General features: G+C 37.7%; 1 pseudogene; it reads left to right on the forward strand.

The window, feature by feature from the left end:
- The first annotated feature begins 5,192 nt into the window (after window positions 1–5,192).
- On the forward strand, window positions 5,193–19,020 carry LOC129398281 (myosin light polypeptide 6-like; annotated as a pseudogene).
- Window positions 19,021–20,037: the final 1,017 nt, after the last annotated feature.

Genomic DNA, 20,037 nt, shown 5'->3' on the forward strand with positions numbered 1-20,037 from the left:
GATTTGGAGAGATTGTGATGTCAATACTCACAAATGAATTAAAGGAGTCAATGTGGCATAGAATTGGAGATGACTCTGGAGGGGAAAAAAAGTAGCACAAATAATTGCCAGTGCATCAGAATTTGTTAGAATGCAGTGAAGAAAACAGGAAAAATTAAGCATTTCAACTGAATACAAAAGAAACAAACAGGGGGCTGGGTGCGGTGGCTCACTCCTGTAATCCCAGCACTTTGGGAGGCCGAGGCAGGAGGACCACGAGGTCAGGAGATCGAGACCATCCTGGCTAACACGGTGAAACCCCGTCTCTACTAAAAATACAAAAAAATTAGCTGGGCGTGGTGGCAGGCACCTGTAGTCCCAGCTACTCAGGAGGCTGAGGCAGGAGAATGGCATGAACCCAGGAGGTGGAGCTTGCAGTGAGCCGAGATTGCACCACTGCACTCCAGCCTGGGCGACAGAACAAGACTCCGTCTCAAAAAGAAAAAAAAAGAAACAGAGTAAACTTTCTCCCAATTAAAGAGAAAGCCTTAGCAATAGATGAGCATCTTAAGAAAGAAGCTGAAAACATTGCTGCAGTGATCTCCCTTAGTGGAAGCTACTGGAGTGGCTTCAGGGACTTCCACATTCTACACATCTGTTGAGTTTTTGGTGAAACTGAGTGAAGATTAAACAGCAGTAAAAACATTCCTCCTGTGTTTTAAAAAGTGAACTGATACAGTTGTACTCTTGTTCAGATTTTAAATTTTACCTTTTTTAGTTGACAAATAGTAATTGTATATATTCATGGGGTACTTAGTGATGTTTTGATACACATAATGTATTGTGATCACATCAGGGGAATGAGCACATCTGTCATCTCAAACATTTATTATTTCTTTGTGTTGGGAACATTCAATATCCTCCTAGCTATGTGAAACAATGTAATACCTTATTGTTAACTATAGTCATCCTACACTGGTTCAGATTTTTAATTGTAATGAAATTAATCTCTAAAAATTAATTCCCTCAAAGATCTATAATAAGCTCCAGTATAAAGGCTGTGAATGATTGATTGACAGATGTTGAGTGCAAAGGCTATAGAGATTTATCATCCTAGGATTTTTATTAGGGTTCTTTTTATTTCAGTTAGTGCTCTAGTTACAAAGTTACATCGGTTTTTAATAGTCTTTTCCAACCTTATTCTGTCCTACCCCCAAATACACTCATATTTTATGTATGATTTTGCAGAATTTAAAGTTTTACAAGAACATATATATCACTTTATGAAGGAAGGCCTGTAGATACCTCATAGGTTGTCATGAAGATTAAATGAATTAATAGATGTAAAGGGCTTACAAGAGTAGCCGGTATATAATAATGGATGTAATTTTTTATCCTTAATATTATTATCATACTACTATTTAGGAAAAATAATTTTTACTTTTGACAAATTATAATAATGTAAATTATGGGGTACACAGTGATAGTGATGTTATATATAAACAGTGTGGAATGATTGAATCAAGCTAATTAATATATCTATCACCTTAAATACTTATTTATTCCACTTGTGTAACTTAACTGCAACAATCTACTCTTTGATCAACATCTCCTGATTCCGTCCACCCCGCCCCCAGCCTCTGGTAACTATCATCCTACACTCCGCTTCTATGAGTTTGATTGTTTTAGATTCCACATGTAAGTGAGATCATTAGGTGTTTGTCTTTCTGTGCTTGGCTTATTTCACTTAGCATAATGTCCTCAGGTCCATTCATATTGTCAGAAATGACAGGATTTTCAAGAAATAATTTTTTTTTTTTTTGAGACGGAGTCTTGTTCTTTCGCCCAGGCTAGAGTGCAGTGGCGCAATCTCGGCTCACTGCAAGCTCCACCTCCCGGGTTCACGCCATTCTCCTGCCTCAGCCTCCAGAGTAGCTGGGACTACAGGCGCCCGCCACCGCGCCCGGCTAATTTTTTTTTTTTTGTATTTTTAGTAGAGACGGGGTTTCAACATGTTAGCCAGGATGGTCTCGATCTCCTGACCTCGTGATCCACCCGCCTTGGCCTCCCAAAGTGCTGGGATTACAGGCCTGAGCCACCGTGCCCGGCCTAGAAGAAATAATTTTAAATATTTGCACTTGCAAAGAATAATTAAAAGATAAAGAAAATAGAATTGAAACACCAGATAAATATGTAAATTTAGCAGGTGATACATGTGGTCTTCTTTTCAAAAAGGATTATTCAATAAATGCTGCTGAAACAAGTGGCTAACCATTTAGGATATAGTAAGATTAGATTTTTACTTCACATTATCTTTACTAAATTTGAGGGAAAGAATAAAGTGTAAGCAATGAAACCATAAAAGCTCAAAGAAAATATAGATGAATAAATTATTGGGGTATGAAAGAAATTTCTAATTATGCTATCAAGGACAAGAATCATCCAAAAATTATTAACATATATGATCACATAAAAAATTAAAACTTTATGTCACAAGCAACATGCATATAAATTTACATAGCAATGGATAAATTGAGGAAAAAATTGCAACTAAGCATATATAACCAGAAGGAGTTATTAATTGTTACAAAATTATTAAAAAGAACCATAACATTCCAACAGAAAAATGAGAAAGGCTTTGGAGGCAATTAAAAAAATGAATCAATATAAATGGTTTATAAACACATTGTTATTTCTCACTAGTCATAAAAAAGTGATTTTTTGTAATACCATTTGTGTTTATCCAGGTAGCAAAGATTAAAAAATGAAAGATAATGGTTTTACGAGAATACAGGGAAAGGATATTCTTATGCATTGAAGATGGATGCATTAATTGGTATAATATTCTGAGGGATAATTTGGCAGCATATTTTAACACACATGTATATATCTTGATATAGCAATTATGCTTTGTAAATATATTTCTATTAAAGATCTATGTAAAGTTGCTTTTACAAAGATGTTCATCACACAGTTATTTATAAAACTGAAAAATTGGAAGCATTCTAAATGCTAAACTGAATAGGACTGATAAAATAAATTGTGGGTTCAAGGCAGAACATGGGTGATCTGCAAAATTTCAAACTGAAAAGTTAATTTTCAATGGCCTTGGACTAAGGACTAGAGGGAACAAGATAATAAAGATATGGAAGAAATAAATGGGAAATATAAATTTCAAATGACTTTGATTCCTTTAATCCTTCCCAAGCACTCACAAATTATTTATGAAATTTTCATTTATTTCTTCAAGTGTGTTGTTTTTCTGACTGATATATATGAAAAAACCAAAAGTTTGTTCTTTGAAAAGAGTAATAAAGTAGAAAAAAAACTCATTTGGTATAGGCTGAATGTTTGTGTCCCCCCAAAATTTGTATATTGAAACCTAATCCTCAATGTGATGGTATTTGGAGGTGGGATTTTGGGGATGCTGTCAGGTCCTGAGGGTAGAGCCTTCATGAATGGGATTAGTGCCTGATATGGTTTAGCTGTGTCCCCACCCAAATCGCATCTTGAATTCCCACGTGTTATGAGTGGGAGGTAATTGAATCATGGGAACAGGTCTTTCCCATGCTGTTCTCGTGATAGTGAATAAGTCTCATGAGATCTGATGGTTATAAAAAGGGGAGTTTCACTGCACAAGTGCTCCTCTCTTTGCCTGCTGCCATCCAGGTACTATGTGACTTGCTCTTCCTTGCCTTCCACCTTGATTGTGAGGCTTCCCCAGCCACGTGGAACTGTAAGTCCAATTAAACCTCTTTCTTTTGTAAATTGCCCAGTCTTGGGTATGTCTTTATCAGCAGTGTGAAAACAGACTAATACAGTGACCTTGTAAAAGAGGCCCTAGAGAGCTCCTTTGCCCTTTGGGAAAAGATAGCTGTCTATCCACAAGGAAGTGGGCCCTCACCAGACGAATTTGCTGGTGCCTCGATCTTGGACTTTGCAGCATCTAAAATGGTGAGAAATATATTTATGTTGCTTATAAGCTACCCAGTTCATGGTATTTTGTTATGGCATCCTGAGCAGACTAAGAAACTACTGATAAAATACATTAGGAATAAAAGAGAGATGCTAAATAATATGAATGCAGAATGGTCCTTAGCTACAGATAGAAAATATTAAAATATTTAAAAAATACTATACATAACTTTGCTTCAGTAAATTTGAAAACTTAGATGAAATTGAAAATTTCTAGAAAAATACAATTTACCAACACTGATTTAGGAATAAGAATCTGGCTACTTATTTAATTTAATAAATTTAAACAGTAGTAGTTAAAATATTTTCACATAGAAAACAAGCTTAGGTATTTTTGCAAGGAAATTTTACCAAACTGTAACTTAATATTAAACAAACACTTCCAGAGAATAGGAATAAAAAGGGCAGATACTCTTTAAGCTTTACTCTGAGGTCAATATAACTTTGATGCCAAAACCAGACAGAAATAAACAAAAAATAAAAAGCACAGGCCCGCTTAACATATAAATATAGAAGTAAATGTTTAAAATAAAAGTTATTAAATTATTTAAAACCAGAATTCAAGAGTTAGTAGAAACAATTAGACATTATGATGAATTTGTTTATCCCAGGAAAGCAGGGATAGCTTACCATTAAGACTACATAAACACCATTTGCTCCAGGAACATAATAAAGAATAAAAGCCATATGATTCACAGACTACCAAAATTGAATCAAAAAGAAATAGAAGTTCTGAATAGACCTACAAAAATATACTGGATTTTTAATTTAAAAGACAAAAATTTCCTTCAAAGAAAAGTCCAGGACCCGATGGCTTCACTGGTCAATTCCACCAAACATTTACAGGATTAGTACCAATTTTTGGTAAACTCCTCCAAAAAATAGAAAAGGAAGGAAGGCTTTCCAACTCATTCAATGAGGCCAGTTTTACCTTGATAACAAAACCAGAGACATTGCAATACAGACCAATATCTCCTATGAATATAGATGCAAAAATCCTGAACAGAATACTAGCAAACTGAATCCAGCAACATATACTGCAAACAAGTGGGATTTTCTCAAGTAATACAAGGTTGTTGATTCTTTGTGACCAAAGAATCAGAATAAACGTTGATATAAGATAGGGTCAACCGCACCAGCAGGATCGAAAAACAGTAGTGTTGAGGTTACAGTCAGTTAATAGTATGGTAATGCTGGCGGCTAGGACTGGGAGAGAAAGGAGTAGAAGGATTGCCGTAATGAGGACTGATCACACGAAAAGGGGTGCTTTGATACTGGGATATGGCTGGGGGTTTTATACCGATTATTGTGGTAATAAAATTAATGGCCCCTAAAATAGAAGAAACACCTGCTAGGTGGATTGACAAAATGGTTAGATGCACAGACGCTCCCGCATTTATTAGGCTTCCTGCTAAAGGCGGGGTATTATTGTTCAGCTGGTCCCGCGCCGTCTTCTGCTATTGATGATGCAAGTAGGAGTAGGAAAGGGGAGGAGGGGAGAAGTCAGAAGCTTATATTTTTTATCCAGGGGCATACCATATCGGGTGCACCAATTATCAGAGGGACTAGTCAGTTGCCAAACCCCAGTTATCGTTGGTATTACCATAAAGATTATGATGAATGCGTGGACGGTAACAATAACGTTCTACATCTGATCATCTCCTAGCAGAGTTCCTGATTGGCCTAATTCTGCTCGAATGAGAAGGCTTAGGGCGGTGCCCACTATCCCCGCTCATGCGCCCAATAGCAGGTAGAATGTTCCGGTATCTTTATGGTTAGTTGAAAACAATCAACGATTGATGAACATAAGTGGAAAAAAAGGTAAAATGGCTGAGTAAGCATTAGACTGTAACTCTAAAGACAGAGGTCAAGGCCTCTTTTTACCAGCCCCGAGGTGATTTGTCACGTTGAATTGCAAATTCGAAGGAGCAGCTTCAATCCTGCCAGGGGAGGGGGGCTTCTCCTGCCTTTCTGCTCGCAATGGCGGGAGAAGTAGATTGAAGCCAGTTGATTAGGGTGTTTAGCTGTTAACTAAATTTTCGTGGGTTTGAATTCCACCAATCTAGCAAGGGTTTAGCTTAGTTAAAGTGGTTGATTTGCATTCAACTGATGCAGAATAGAGTCTGGCAGTCCTTAGGTCAGTTACAGAAGTTAAATACAATTTACTTACTAAGGGCTTTGAAGGTCCTTGGTCTTATGTAACCTAAATTTCTACGTTATAGTCAGTATCAGTGGAGAGATAGGTAAAAGGAGGGTAGAAAAGATGGTAAGTAGGGGGGAGAGAAATATGGTTTTTGTATTTTCGAATTGTCATTTTATTTTCATATTATTAGATGTGGGGAATATTGCTACTGAGATGGAATAAATTAGGCCTGTGTAAAAGTACAGGTTGAGTAGGGTTATGATAGCTATAATGGTAGGGGTAATAAGACTATTGTTTTTTGTAAATTCTTGAATGATGGTTCCTTTAAGCAGAAATCCTGTTAATAGGGGTAAGCCTCCTAGGGATAGTAAAATTAGTGGAATTACAGGTGTTAACCATGTTAATTTGTTTCAGGTGTGAGATAGTGACAAGGTTGTGCTTATACTCAGGTTGGGTGCTAGAAATGTGGTAGTTGTTAAATAATCAGGTTTAGAATGGTAATGTTTGGGTTACAAATTATTACTTCTACTATTCAATTTAGGTGAGTAATTCAGGAGTAGGCTATGATTTTATGCAGTTGTGTTTGATTAAGTCCTCCTCAGCCGCCTACTATAATGGATAGGAATGTGACAGATAGAAGGATGTTCGTGTTTATTGATGGGAAAATTTGATACATGATTGAGATAGGGGCTAGTTTTTGTCATGTGAGGAGAAGTATGCCAGACATCAGAGATGTTCCTTGAGTTACTTCTGGGACTCAGAAGTGAAAGCGGGCTATTCCTAGTTTTATTACTAGTGCCGTTATTATTATTAAGGATGAAGATTGATGAATAGTGTTTATTGTCCACTGTCTAGAGGCCAGGTTATTGGAAAGGATACCTATTATGAGAATTATAGATGTGGTTGCTTGTGTAAGGAAATATTTGGTGGCTGCTTCTGTAGAGCAGAGATTTATTTTTTAAATTAAGATTGGGGTAGGAGCTAGTATGTTTATTTCTAGGCCTGTTCGGATGAGAAATCGGTGTGAAGCTAGCATTGTGATAAGAGTTCCTGTGAAAATAGTGAGATAATAAGCTGAGCTAATGGATTAATTAGTACAGAAAAGATATAACCAACATTTTTGGAGTGTGGGCCCGATAGCATATATAGCTGACCTTACTTTAGGACGTGGTGTAGTAGGTAGCATGAAGAATGTTGAATTCTCAGGGGTAGGTTCAATTCCTATAGTTCTAGAAATAACAGGATTTTAACTTCTATTGTTTACTCTATCAAAGTAATTATTTTGTCAGACATATTTCCTATGTTTGGTGTGGAATGCTGGAAATTAGGACGGGCATTGAGATATATGACATGCAAAATGCTAGTGTAAGTGATAGGAAATTTTTTCGTAGAAGATATGAGTTGGTCATAGCAGAATTGGGGGTATGCTGTTTGAATTCATAAAAGCAGGGTGGTTAAAAGGGGGGTCTTGGTAATGAAATTTGTGGAATAGAGTTCTGGTGAATATCTAGTGTGCAGTGCTCCTAGGAAAATAGTAGTAGTTAGGGCATTTATTATGATAATATTCATATATTCTGCTATAAAGAAGAGAGCAAATGAACCTGTGGCATATTCAATGTTGAAGCCTGAGACTAACTCTGACTCTTCTGTTAGATCAAAAGGGGCTCGGATAGTTTCTGCTAATGTGGAGATAAATCATATCATGGCTAGGGGCCATGAGGGTAGAAGCAGTCAGAGGGATTCTTGCATTGTGATGAGTGCATATAAATTAAATGAGCCACTTATCAGTAGGACTGATAGGAGGATAATGGCTAGGGTGACCTCATATGAAATTGTCTGGGCCACAGCTCGTAATGCATCGATTAGTGCATAATTTGAATTAGATGCTCATCCTGATCATAGAATAGAGTAGACGGCTGGACTTGATGTGGCTAGTATAAATAGGAGGCCTGTATTAAAATTAATTAGGGGATTTGGTATAGGGAGGGGACTTCACAGAGGAGAGCGATAGAAAGGGCCAGGGTTGGAGCAATAATATAAAGGGTGATAGTAGATGTGGATGTTGAGGTCTGTAAGGGCTCTTGGATGAAACGTTTTATTGCGTCAGCAAATGGTTGAAGCAGTCCGCAGGCACCTACAATGTTAGGTCCTTTGCGTAGGTGTATATAGCCTAAGATTTTTCGTTCAATGATTGTAAGGAATGCTATAGCGATTAGAGTTGGAATGATAAGTAGGAGAAGGTTAATTATAGGCATATTGTTAACAAGAGGTGGCTGGGCCTGGTGGCTCACACCTGTAATCCCAGGACTTTGGGAGGACGAGGTGGGTGGATCACTAGGTCAGGAGATCGAGACCATCTTGGCTAACACGGTGAAACCCCTTTTCTACTAAAAATACAAAAAATTAGCCGGGCGTGGTGATGGGTGCCTGTAGTCCCAGCTACTTGGGAGGCTGAGGCAGGAGAATGGTGTGAACCCAGGAGGCGGAGCTTGCAGTGAGTGGAGATCAGGTCACTGCACTCCAGCCTGGGCGACAGAATGAGACTCTGTTTCCAAAAAAAAAAAAAAGAAGAAGAGGAGTTGAACCTCCAGTTATAAAGTTTTAAGTTTTATGCAATTGCCGGGCTCTGCTATCTTAACAAACCCTGATCTTGGTTAAGGTGTGTGGTGATTTGTTAGATTGAGATAGCATCATCTACGGGGTGAGGGCACTTTATGAAGTGGGCCCTATCTCTCTTGTTCTTTTGTAGTAGGAGAAATGTTAAATAGATAGAAACCAACCCACATTACTTTGGTCTGAACTCAGATCATGTAGGACTTTAATTGTTGAACAAATGAACCCTTAATAGTGGCTGTACCATTAGGATGTCCTGATCCAACATTGAGGTCGTAAACCCTATTGTCAATATGGACTCTAGAATAGGATTGTGTGGTTATCCCTAGGGTAACTTATTCCATTGATTAAATTATTGGGTCAATGTGCGTTAACCCGCTTACACTAGTGAGGTCTTAGTTTAGGTTGTTCAGAGGTTGAGTTATGCTCCGAGGTCACCTCAACCAAAATTTTTAATGCAGGGATAGTAGGCTAAGGCCTGTAGGCTTTTTTGAGTTTTTATTTGCATTAATGCATTTGGTCAAGGTGGTTTCAACATCTGAAAATTAATGCAATATACTATATTAATAAAATAAAGGGCACACATTCATATGATCATCTCAATAGATGTAAAAAAAATCTGACAAGGTACAACACCCTTTTATGATAAAACCATTCAACAAACCAGGTATAAAAGGTGATATGGTTTTGCTGTGTCCCCACCCAAATCTCCTCTTAACTATAGTTCCCATAATCCCCACATGTGGTGGGAGGGACCAGGTGGGAGGTAATTGAATCATGGCGGCAGTTTCCCCCATGCTATTTGATTTGGTTTGGCTGTGTCCCCACCCAAATCTTATATTGAATTGTAGCTCCGATAATCCCTACATGTCATGGGAGGGACCTGGAGGGAGGTAATTGAATCATGGAGGGTGGGTTTTTCACATACTATTCTTGTGATAGTGAAAGGTTTTATAAAGGGCAGTTCCTCTACACACGACTCTTGACTGCCATCATGTAAGATGTGACTTTGCTCCTCCTTCACCTTCTGCCGTGATTTTGAGCCCCCCCTAGCCATGTGGAACTGTTAAGTCCATTAAACCTATTTTTCTTTATAAATTACCCAGTCTTAGGTATTTCTTTATAGCAGTATGAAAATGGACTAATACACTCTTCTTGTGATATTAAGTAAGTTCTCATGAGATTTGATGGTTTTGTAAGGGGCTTCCCCTTTTACTCAGCTCTCATTCTTCTCCTTCTTGCTACCATGTAAAGAAGGACATGTTTGCTTCCCCTTCTGCCATGATTGTAGGTTTTCTGAGGCCGCCCACCCCAGACTTGTGGAACTGTGAGTTAATTAAACCTCTTTTCTTTATAAATTACCCAGTCTTGGGCAGTTCTTTATAGCAGCATGAGAATGGACTAATACAGAGGGGAACTTTTGTAACCTGATAGGAGGTATCTACAAAATGCATATTCTTAATGGTGAAAGACTAATGCTTTTCCCCTAAGGTCAGGAACAAGGCAAGGATATCTGCTCTGCCACTTCTATTCAAGATCGTACTGGAAATTCTGGCCAGGATGATTAGGCAAGAAAAAGAAATAAAAGTTATGTAGATTAGGAAGGAAGAAATAAAATTCTCTTAACTTGTAGATTATGTGATCTTGTTTATAGAAAATCCTAAGGAACCTACACTAAAAAGCCATTAAAAGTAATAAATGGCTTCAGTAACTAACAAAAGACTCACACATTTCCTCTGGTGGATGCTAAGGTTTAGAAAAAAAAATTACTTGCAGAATACAAGATCTGTATACAAAAATCAATTGTATGCGTGTATACTAGCAATGAACAATTCAAAAATAAAATTAAGAAAACACTTCCCTTTACAGTAGCATTAAAAAGAATAAAATACTTAGAAATAAATTTAACAAAAGTGCAAGACTTAACACTAAAAAACCAAATAGCATTGCTGAAAGAAATCAGAAAAGACATAAATAAATGGAACTATATCTGATGTTCATGAATTGGAATGATGTAATATTTAGATATCGATACTCCCCAAATTGATCAATGCAATCCCTGTGTAAATCCCAGCTGGCTTTTTTTGTTGTTGCAGAAATTGACAAGCTGGTTCTAAAATGTATATAGTATTGTAAGAGAGCTATAGTAACCAAAACAATTTCGAATAAGAAGAAAAAAATTTTGAGAACTCACACTTCTCAGTTTCAAAAACTTACTAGAAAACTGCAATAATCAAGACACTGTGGTACTGGCATAAAGATAACATACGAATCACTGAAACAGAATTGAAAGTCCAGAATTAAACCTTCACATTTATGGTCAAATGATTTTAGTCAAGGGTGCCAAGACAATTCAATGGTAAAATAAGTTTTTTCACCAAATGGTGCTGGATCAACTGGATATTTACATGCAAAAGAATGAAGTTGGATTATTATTATTATTATTATTATTATTATTATTATTATTATTATTTTGTGAGTCAGGGTCTTGCTCTGTTGCCCAGGCTGGAGAACGGTGGCACAGTCATGGCTCACTGCAGCCTTGACCTCCTAGGCTGAAGCAATCCTCCCTCCCAAGTAGCTGGGACCACAGGTTCATGTCACCATGGCTGGCTAATTGTTTCCTTTTTGTTTTTTTTTTTGTAGAGATGGGGTCTCATTGTGTTACTCAGGTTGGTTTTGAACTCCTGAGCTCAAATGACCCTCCCATGATATCCTTTCAAAATGCTAAGATTACAGGTGTGAGCCACTGTGCCTGGCTTGATGTTGGATTCTTACTTCGTACCATATATAAAAATTGACTGAACTTGGATCATAGACGTAAGTGTAATACCTAAAAGTAAGCAACTCTTTTTTTTTTTTTTTTTTTTTTTTTGAGATGGAGTCTTGCCCTGTTGCCCAGGCTGGAGTGCAGTGGCGCGATCTTGGCTCTCTGCAAGCTCCGCCTCCCGGGTTCACGCCATTCTCCTGCCTCAGCCTCCCGAGTAGCTGGGATTACAGGTGCCCACCACCACGCCCAGCTAATTTTTTGTATTTTTAGTAGAGACAGGGTTTCACCGTGTTAACCAGGATGGTCTCAGTCTCCTGACCTCGTGATCCACCTGCCTCGGCCTCCCAAAGTGCTGGGATTACAGGCGTGAGTCACTGCGCTCGGCCAAACCTAGGCAACTCTTAACAAGAAAACTTATAGGAGTAAATCTTTGTAACCATTGGTAATCATTTCTTAGATATGACACCAAAAGCATAAGCAAAAACAACAAAATAGATAAATTGGACTTAATTAATTTTAAAAACATTTGTGCCTCAAAGGACACCATCAAGAAAGTGAAGAACGAATTATAGAATGGTAGAAAACACTTGCAAATAATATATCTGATAAGGGACTGGAATCCAAGATATATAAAGACTTCTTACAACTCTCTAGTAAAGAGACAATACAAGTAAGAAAGGGCAAAAGGGTTTTAATAGGTATTTTTCCAAAGAAAATATCCAGATGGCCAATAAGCACATGAAAAGATGGTCAACAACCTTAATCATCAGGGAAATGCAAATCAAAACCACAATGAGGTACTACTTCACAACCACCAGGATGGCCAAAGGAAAAAAGACAATAATGCATACTGATGAAGATTTAGAGAGATTGGAATTCTCATTCATTACTGGTGGGAATATAAACTAGTGAGCCCCTGTGGAAAACAGTTTGGCAGTCCCTCAAAATGTTAAATACAGAGTTTCCCTGTAAGCCAGGAATTCCATTTATAGGTATATAGCCAAGAGAAATGAAAATACATAGCCATACAAAAATTTGTGCACAAATATTCATGGCAACGTTATTCATAGCAGCCAAGAAGTGGAAACAACCTAGCTGTTCATCATCTGATGAATGGACTAAAAAAAAGGTGGTATATCCATACAATGGAATATTATCCAGTCATAAAAAGGAATGAAGTACATAGATGAACCTTGAAGACATTATGCTAAGTGAAAGATGCTGTCACAAAAGACTATGTATTATATCATTCCACTTATATAAAAGGCCCAGAACAGGCAAATCCATAGAGATAGAAAGTAGATTAGCGGTTGCTAGGGGCTGGTGGATAAGAGGAATGGATAATTAATGCTTATGGGTATAGCATTTCTTTTTGGGTCATGAAAATTTTCTAAAATTAAATAGTGGTGATTATTGCGTAACTCTATTAATACATAAAACCCACTGAACTGTATATTTTAAAAGGGTGGGTTTTATGGTATCTGAGTTTTATCCAAATAAAGCTATCATTAAAAACCATACTTGTCTGAAAAATACAAAACAAACATTTGATGAGATTCACTAGTCCTTTGTGTTAACTTTTTTTTAAGTAAACCAAGAATGGAAAGGAGCTTCCTTAAGTTGATAAGCATAACAAAAAAATCACAAACATTATTCTAAGTGAGGAATGGTAGAAGCTGTTCCTTTACACTGAGGAACAAGACAGAAATGCCAACTATCACCTTTGCTATTCAGCATTATACTAGTAGTGATAGACAGAAATAAGATTAGAAAAATAAATTGAAGGAAAAGAAGAAATAAAACTATTAGTCACGGTTCTCCAGAGGGACAGAACTAATAGGATATATGTATATATGAAAGGGAGTTAATTAAGAAGAATTGACTCAGAGGATCACAAGGTGAAGCCCCATGATAGGCCATCTGCAAGCTGAAGAGCAAGGAAGCCAGTAGTGACTCCGTCCCAGTCCCAAAGCCTCAAAAGTAGGGTAGCTGACAGTGCAGCCTTCAGTCTGTGGCTGAAGGCTGGAGAGCCCCTGGCAAACCACTGGTGTAAATCCAAGAGTCCAAAGGCCAGAGAACCTGGAGTCTGATGTTCAAGGGCAGGAAGCGTCCAGCATGGGAGAAAGGTGAAAGCCAGAAGACTCAGCAAACCAGTTTATTCCACCTTCTTCTGCCTGCTTTTTCTACTGACACGCAAGCGATTGGATGCTGCCCACCCACATTGAGGGTGGGTCTTCCTCTCCCAGTCCACTGACTCAAATGTTAATCTCCTCTGGCAGCATCCTCGCAGACACACCCAGAAACAATATTTTACATCCTTTAATCCAGTCAAGTTGACGCTTAATATTAACCATCACCAAAACTGTCATTATTTTAAGAGAATATGATTGTTTACATAGAAAATCCCAGCAACCTAAAAATTATTGGAAAATAAGCTAATTTATAAAGGTAGCTAGATGTAAGGTTAAGACACAAAAGTTAATGTATTTTTATATATCAGTATAAAACAATTAGTAAGGATGAGTTTTTAAAGGGTTGTTTTTTTTTCACAGCCTCTTATTAGTATTCTATAAAATTCTGGGAAAAAGTTAGATATTACAAGCCTCATGGTGAAAATTACTTTCAGATTCTCAATTTTGACTGCACATGAGGATCACCTTGACAGATTAAAATATATCCTATTGTCCAGGTCTTGCCCAAGCAATTAAATCAGAATCTCTTATATGAGACTCAAGAATTATGCCTTGTAGAGCTCCCCAGATAATTCCAGTGTGCAGCAAAGGTTAAGAAGAGTAGACCATTAATCGCATTTACATTTTTCTGAGATGAAGTAAATTTTATTAGCATAGTATCATGTTCAGATGAACTTGTATTGAATGCAGCATAAAGGATTACTTTTATGCAAATAAGTATCAACAGTTTGGATTTCATTTCTTTTAGTAAGTCTTTGTAATTCAGTATTTTCTGGATATTTCTAAGGAACTAGAAAAAGGGATGGGAGAACATCTCATGACAGGAGCATTCACTTCAAGGTCCCTAGCTGTGTGAGTCAACAGGCTTTGGGTCTTCTTAGTATCCCCAACAAGAGCATTTGCCAATCCAAATCATTTTCTTCCAAGATTCATGTCCTGGGTGTCTCTGGAGATCCATTGCCTTCCCATCTTCTTTTGCCCTTTTTTTCCCAACATCACCTTCTCAGACTCAGGAGTCACATTTTTGTCACACATTATTATACCTTTTCATAAACACATTCCCTATCCTCACTTTCTCACCCTTGATCATGGTATTCTCACTATTCCATATCAATCATATTTCTAGGAGAGACGTACTACCTCCCAGCCACCTTCCCACTCTATTTTCAGCATTCCTGAGATTCCTCAGGAGAATTCTTAGAGCCTGCTCAAGTTTTAGGGATCCACATTCAATGTATTTCACTAAGTACCCTATTTAAAAATGTTACTCCAGCACTCACAATTTTACTTTATTTTTTCCCATAGCACTTATCTGATATCATTCATGCATATTTTATTTTATTTATTTGTTAGCAACCTGTGTTCTAAACTAGAATGTATGCTCCATAAGGACAAGGATTTTTTTTTTTCACAAAAAATTGCTGGGTCACAGCTTGTCACCAGGATGTTTGGGGGAGACTGTGGGTGAAGCAAGTTGATCTAGGGGTAATATTTGGAGTTCATTTTTGAACATGCTAAGTTTGAGATATATATATATATATATAAAATCTAATATATTAGATTTAACTAATTTTAAAATAGTTAAAATATTAATTTTTATTAATATATTTTTATATTTTATTATTGATTTGTAATATATTAGGTTTAACTAATAGTTAACTAACCATGTATAGATTAGATTAGATCAGTTAAATATGTGAGACTGGAAGTGAAGGGAAAAATCTAAACTGGAGGTAAATATTTGGGAGTATTTAGACTAAATATGATATTTAAAACTGTAAGACTGGGCCATTACTGTAGGAAAAGGTGCTGCAGAGCTGAGCAGTCAAGGTGTGTGACTTCACTGAGGACCAGACCACAGAATTCAAGGAGGTTTTCTAGCTGTTTGACTGAACAGGTGATGGTAAGATCCTGTATAGTCAGTGTGGGGATGTGATGAGGGTCCTGGGTGAGAACCCCACCGATGCTGAGGTGATGCAAGTCCTGGAGATCCCCAAAAGTGATGAGATGAATGTGATGGTGCTGGACTTTGGGCACTTCCTGCCCATGTTGCAGGCTGTGGCCAAGAACAGGGACCAGGGCCTATGAGGATTATGTTGAAGGACTTTGGGTATTTGACAAGAAGGGGAATGGCACCATCATGGGCACTGAAATCTAGCAAGTCCTTGTCACACTGGGTGAGAAGATGATAGAAGAAGAAGTAAAGATGCTAGTGCAGGGCATAAGGACAGCAATGGTTGCATCAACTGTGAAGAGCTTGTCCATGGGATGCCAAATGGCTAAGGACCTTCCCAGTCTCCCCAGAGCCCGTGCCTTTCCCTGTGTGAGACTTCGTATCTAGCCTGAAGGCTTTCTAGGCTCTTTTGTCACAGCACCTTTCCCATCTTGTCTTTCTTGGATAATGTTTGGTCAGCTTTTACCAAATAAACTTGCTCTCTCTGCGCCTCCCCAAATAAATGAAACTATAAGACTGATAAAAATTACTAAGGAAGTGGGTATAGACAGAAAAGAGATGTCCAAGACTAAAACTTGGGAACTACTGATGTTAAGAGGTTGGAGCGCCAGTGAGGTAGATGGAAGTAAAAAGACCATGATGTCCTGGAAGCCATGTAAAGAAACTGTTTCCAGGAAGAGGGATTTACCAACTTTGTAAAATGATGCTGATCTGTCAAGCAAAATGTGACCTAACAATTAACCTTTGAATTCTGAAATATACAAGCATTGGTGACTTTGGAAAGAGCAGTTTTAGAGAGAATGCTTTGGAAAAGCTAGATTGGAGCTGGAGCAATAGATTGGGGAGGAGAGGAATTGGAGGAAAATTAGGGAGGAATACTGGAGTGGTTTTCTTGAATAGAAGAGAGGGGATGCGATCTCATGAGGCTTAGCCTTAAACAGGAACTATTAAAATCCTCAAAAAGATAATCAGGAAAGCTTATATAAAAACAAAGTCATCTATTATTAATCTCTCCAGCTAGGGAAAACTTCATTAAGAGCAGAACATCAACAATGTACACAAAAGGGAAGTTACAGAGGGTTTTTTTTTTTTTTTTTTTAAAGGACTAGATCTGGTGTTAGGATTATAAATTGGGTGATTTCTCTGGGTAGTCTTTTGGAAATGGGGAATGAATTGGGCTAAATGGGGAGGAGGCAGTCATTTTTAATTGGCTTGGGAGCACAGAGCGGGGCATTACGTGTTTTTCTTTCTCTTTTCATCTGAATTCTGAAACTTGCGGTCTTCTCTTTCCAGACCATGTTGTGGTTTGTTCTTGCTTGTTTTGCAGGATTGGTAATCTTCTGATAGTTAGGATTGTTAGTTTGACTTGCATTTCTCAGACTGTCTTTCGATCATTCTCTGGTTGAGGCTCTGTGATTGATAATTTTGGTGATCTATCCAGATATACATTTTTGTTTGTATGTCTTTTGTCATATTGATAGTCATTTCAGTTTCAACAAATGCTATTCTTTCTTGTTGCTTCTGCTGCATAATTGTTTGTTGAATCATTTGATGAGACAGTGGATGCATGGCAGCATTTAAGGTAGAGATCACACATTTGAATACAGCACAGTTTGTAATTCACTTTTAAGCCTGGAACAAAACAAGTCTAAATTAAACCAAGAGAACAGGTCCCATTCCCAATCTAGAAAGCCCACAGGATGAGATATGAGTATGTTAGCCAAATCACCTAAACTGTTGATTTGTTTGTTTACTATTCCTTATAGTAATATTAAAGATTCCAAAATGGTCTGTAGAGATGTAAGTTCAAAGTCTTTCCTTAAAATGGCACATGTGTGCTTTGAGAGGCTAATAATATATACAAGCCTATCTTGTTTTGAACCATAACCTGTCCAGTCTCAAAATGTCTCAGATGAGGAGCTCTATGGCCTCAGAGACATTGTCTAGCTCTTCCGTCAATCTCTGAGCCATTGTGTAGTACTTACCATATTTTTCAGGCCTATAAAACAATTAAGATGCTTGAGGACAGAAGAAGGAAGCATAGAATCTCCCCTCAGTTGTTGAAGTTTTGAGTCTCCAATTGAGTCTCAGTCTTTATCCTTCTTGAGTTTAATTATATTTAAACATCTCATCTCTTTTTTTTTTTTTTTGAGATGGAGTCTCACTGTGTAGCCCAGGCTGGAGTGCAGTGGCACGATCTTGGCTCACTGCAACCTTCGCCTCCCGGGTTCAAGCTATTCTCCTGCCTCAGCCTCCCGAGTAGCTGGGATTACAGGCACCTACTACCACGCCCAGCTAATTTTTCTTTTTGTATTTTTAGTAGAGATGGGGTTTCACCATGTTGGCCAGGCTGGTCTTGAACTCTTGACCTCAAGTGATCCACCCACCTCGGCCTTCCAAAGTGCTGGGATTATAGGCATGAGCCACCGTGCCCGGCCTATTTTTTTAATGAGGGAAAATTCATGTGCCAAATAGAACCAGGTTGATGTCAGGAGCTGTCTGGAAGGCAGGCATGAGTTTACTGAGATAATACATGACCATCCAATTTGCAGCTAGTACTCAATGAGCTTTTGTACTGCAATTCTAATGCATGTCATTGGGGGCAATTTAATGACCTGCTTTCAGACAAAATATCCCTATGGGATTGTGTAATTGTGCCACAGGGGTGTGGTGCCACTCAGAAAAATTGGTTTGGTATCAGAAAGTGAAATCAGCAGTAGATCAAAAGTAGATAAACAGTAGATGTATAGTACAAGAATTAAGTTGAAGTTAGTAGTTAGCCCTTATTGTGGGATCTGTAAAAATGAGTCAGCTTCTACTTGTGGACTATTTATTTCTTTGTCTTTTTCTAAACTCTAATATTGGAAAAGTTTGTGAAGGCTACCTCCTGTGCGAGGTGTTCTGGTTTTCATCCTAAGTGTGATCTGATAATGAGTTTTTGAGTTTTGGTTGTCTGACCTGTTATGGTGTTTGCCATCTAAAAATTTGGGTAGTAGTTGATTTATATTTTGAGGAAACCAACTGATTTATTAGCAGAGACTGATAGTAATAGTCACTAAGTGTTACTCAAAGGAAAGTGTTTATAAACACAATTAGTTTGTGTGATTTAGCCATATCATGAGTGAATTGTAGCTAGATGTTGATTCATTCCAAGAAGTGATTAGGGATGCACAGAGTAGTATTAAGGAATGTTATCAATTAAAAGTAACAAATGTGTGTTAGCAGTTTAGAAGCTTGAACTGGGAGAAAATAAAGAAAATAGCTAGGAAAATAAAAACAGGAGCATGCAGGTTAAAAAATGGGACACGGGATATGAGTTTATTTATGGTTTCAGTCATCTGGACCTTGTTCTGTGAGTCTTAGGAAGAACCTGTCTACAGCAAGAAGTCATCTGTTTGTCTGAAGATCTGTGAAAGATGTCATGTACTTCTGGAAGATGCCTGGATATGCTTAGCTTGAGATCACCCAAATGTTCAGATTTCCGAGTAGAACAGGATATTTGAAATTCTGAAACAAGACCAAGTTGTTACTTGAAGTTTGACCAATGTGTGCTTTCAGTGGTATTCAGTAATGTTCTTTCCAATGAGCTTCAAAAACAGTCTTTCTTTGAAATCTTTAGTATCTCAGCAATGGATGAGAAAAGTTATGTTGTGGAAAAATAGCTTGAACCTGTTGGTGATATGACTAAATATACCAATTTAGTCTCTTATAAGTAGTTTGGCTAATTTCAATTTTGTCATCCTTTTATCCTTTCTACTTTCCTAGAATATTGAGTATAATAAGGGCAAGGAAGCTTTTTTTTTTTGTAAGTGCCAAGAACTTACAAAATTCTTGGGGGGCAGTTCCCATTAAATGTGTTTCCCTGTCACTAGACAGATTACTGTGAATACCCATGTAGGAAACACAAAATCTAAAATCTCTTTGTATTGCAAGAACAATTACTTTTCTAAACACAACCTCTGCAGCGACCTGCCTGGGAAGCCAAACCATTCTAAAACGCTGAAAACATTTTAGAATGGTTGGAATATGGTCAATAACTTCCAGCTTCCCTATTTTTTGTCCCTGTTTCCAATTTGGGATCACCCAGAGAAATCCAGATATACTTCCCAAACCAAACACATAAGATGCCTCCTTTCTAGCTGGCCCAGCTTCTCCATGCCAACAACCTCTAATCAGAGCATACTTGAAGCCTTTCCTGTTTTTTATTGCAAAGCTTTACCCTTTCCTGCCTGCCTTTGAATCTCTGCCGAATGCTAGTGATGGTGGCTGATTGCCTTGCTGCAGCAAGCTCTGAATAAATTGACTGTATTTTTTTCTCATTTGGGTGGTCTTTGTTTATTTATACAGTAGATATAGTTACATCAGAGTCTGTAAGGAATTCCATGATTTTCCTTTAACAATTAGGCTGAAT

This window comes from Pan paniscus, chromosome 6 (assembly GCF_029289425.2).
Source record: "Pan paniscus chromosome 6, NHGRI_mPanPan1-v2.0_pri, whole genome shotgun sequence".
NCBI classification, from domain to species: domain Eukaryota; kingdom Metazoa; phylum Chordata; class Mammalia; order Primates; family Hominidae; genus Pan; species Pan paniscus.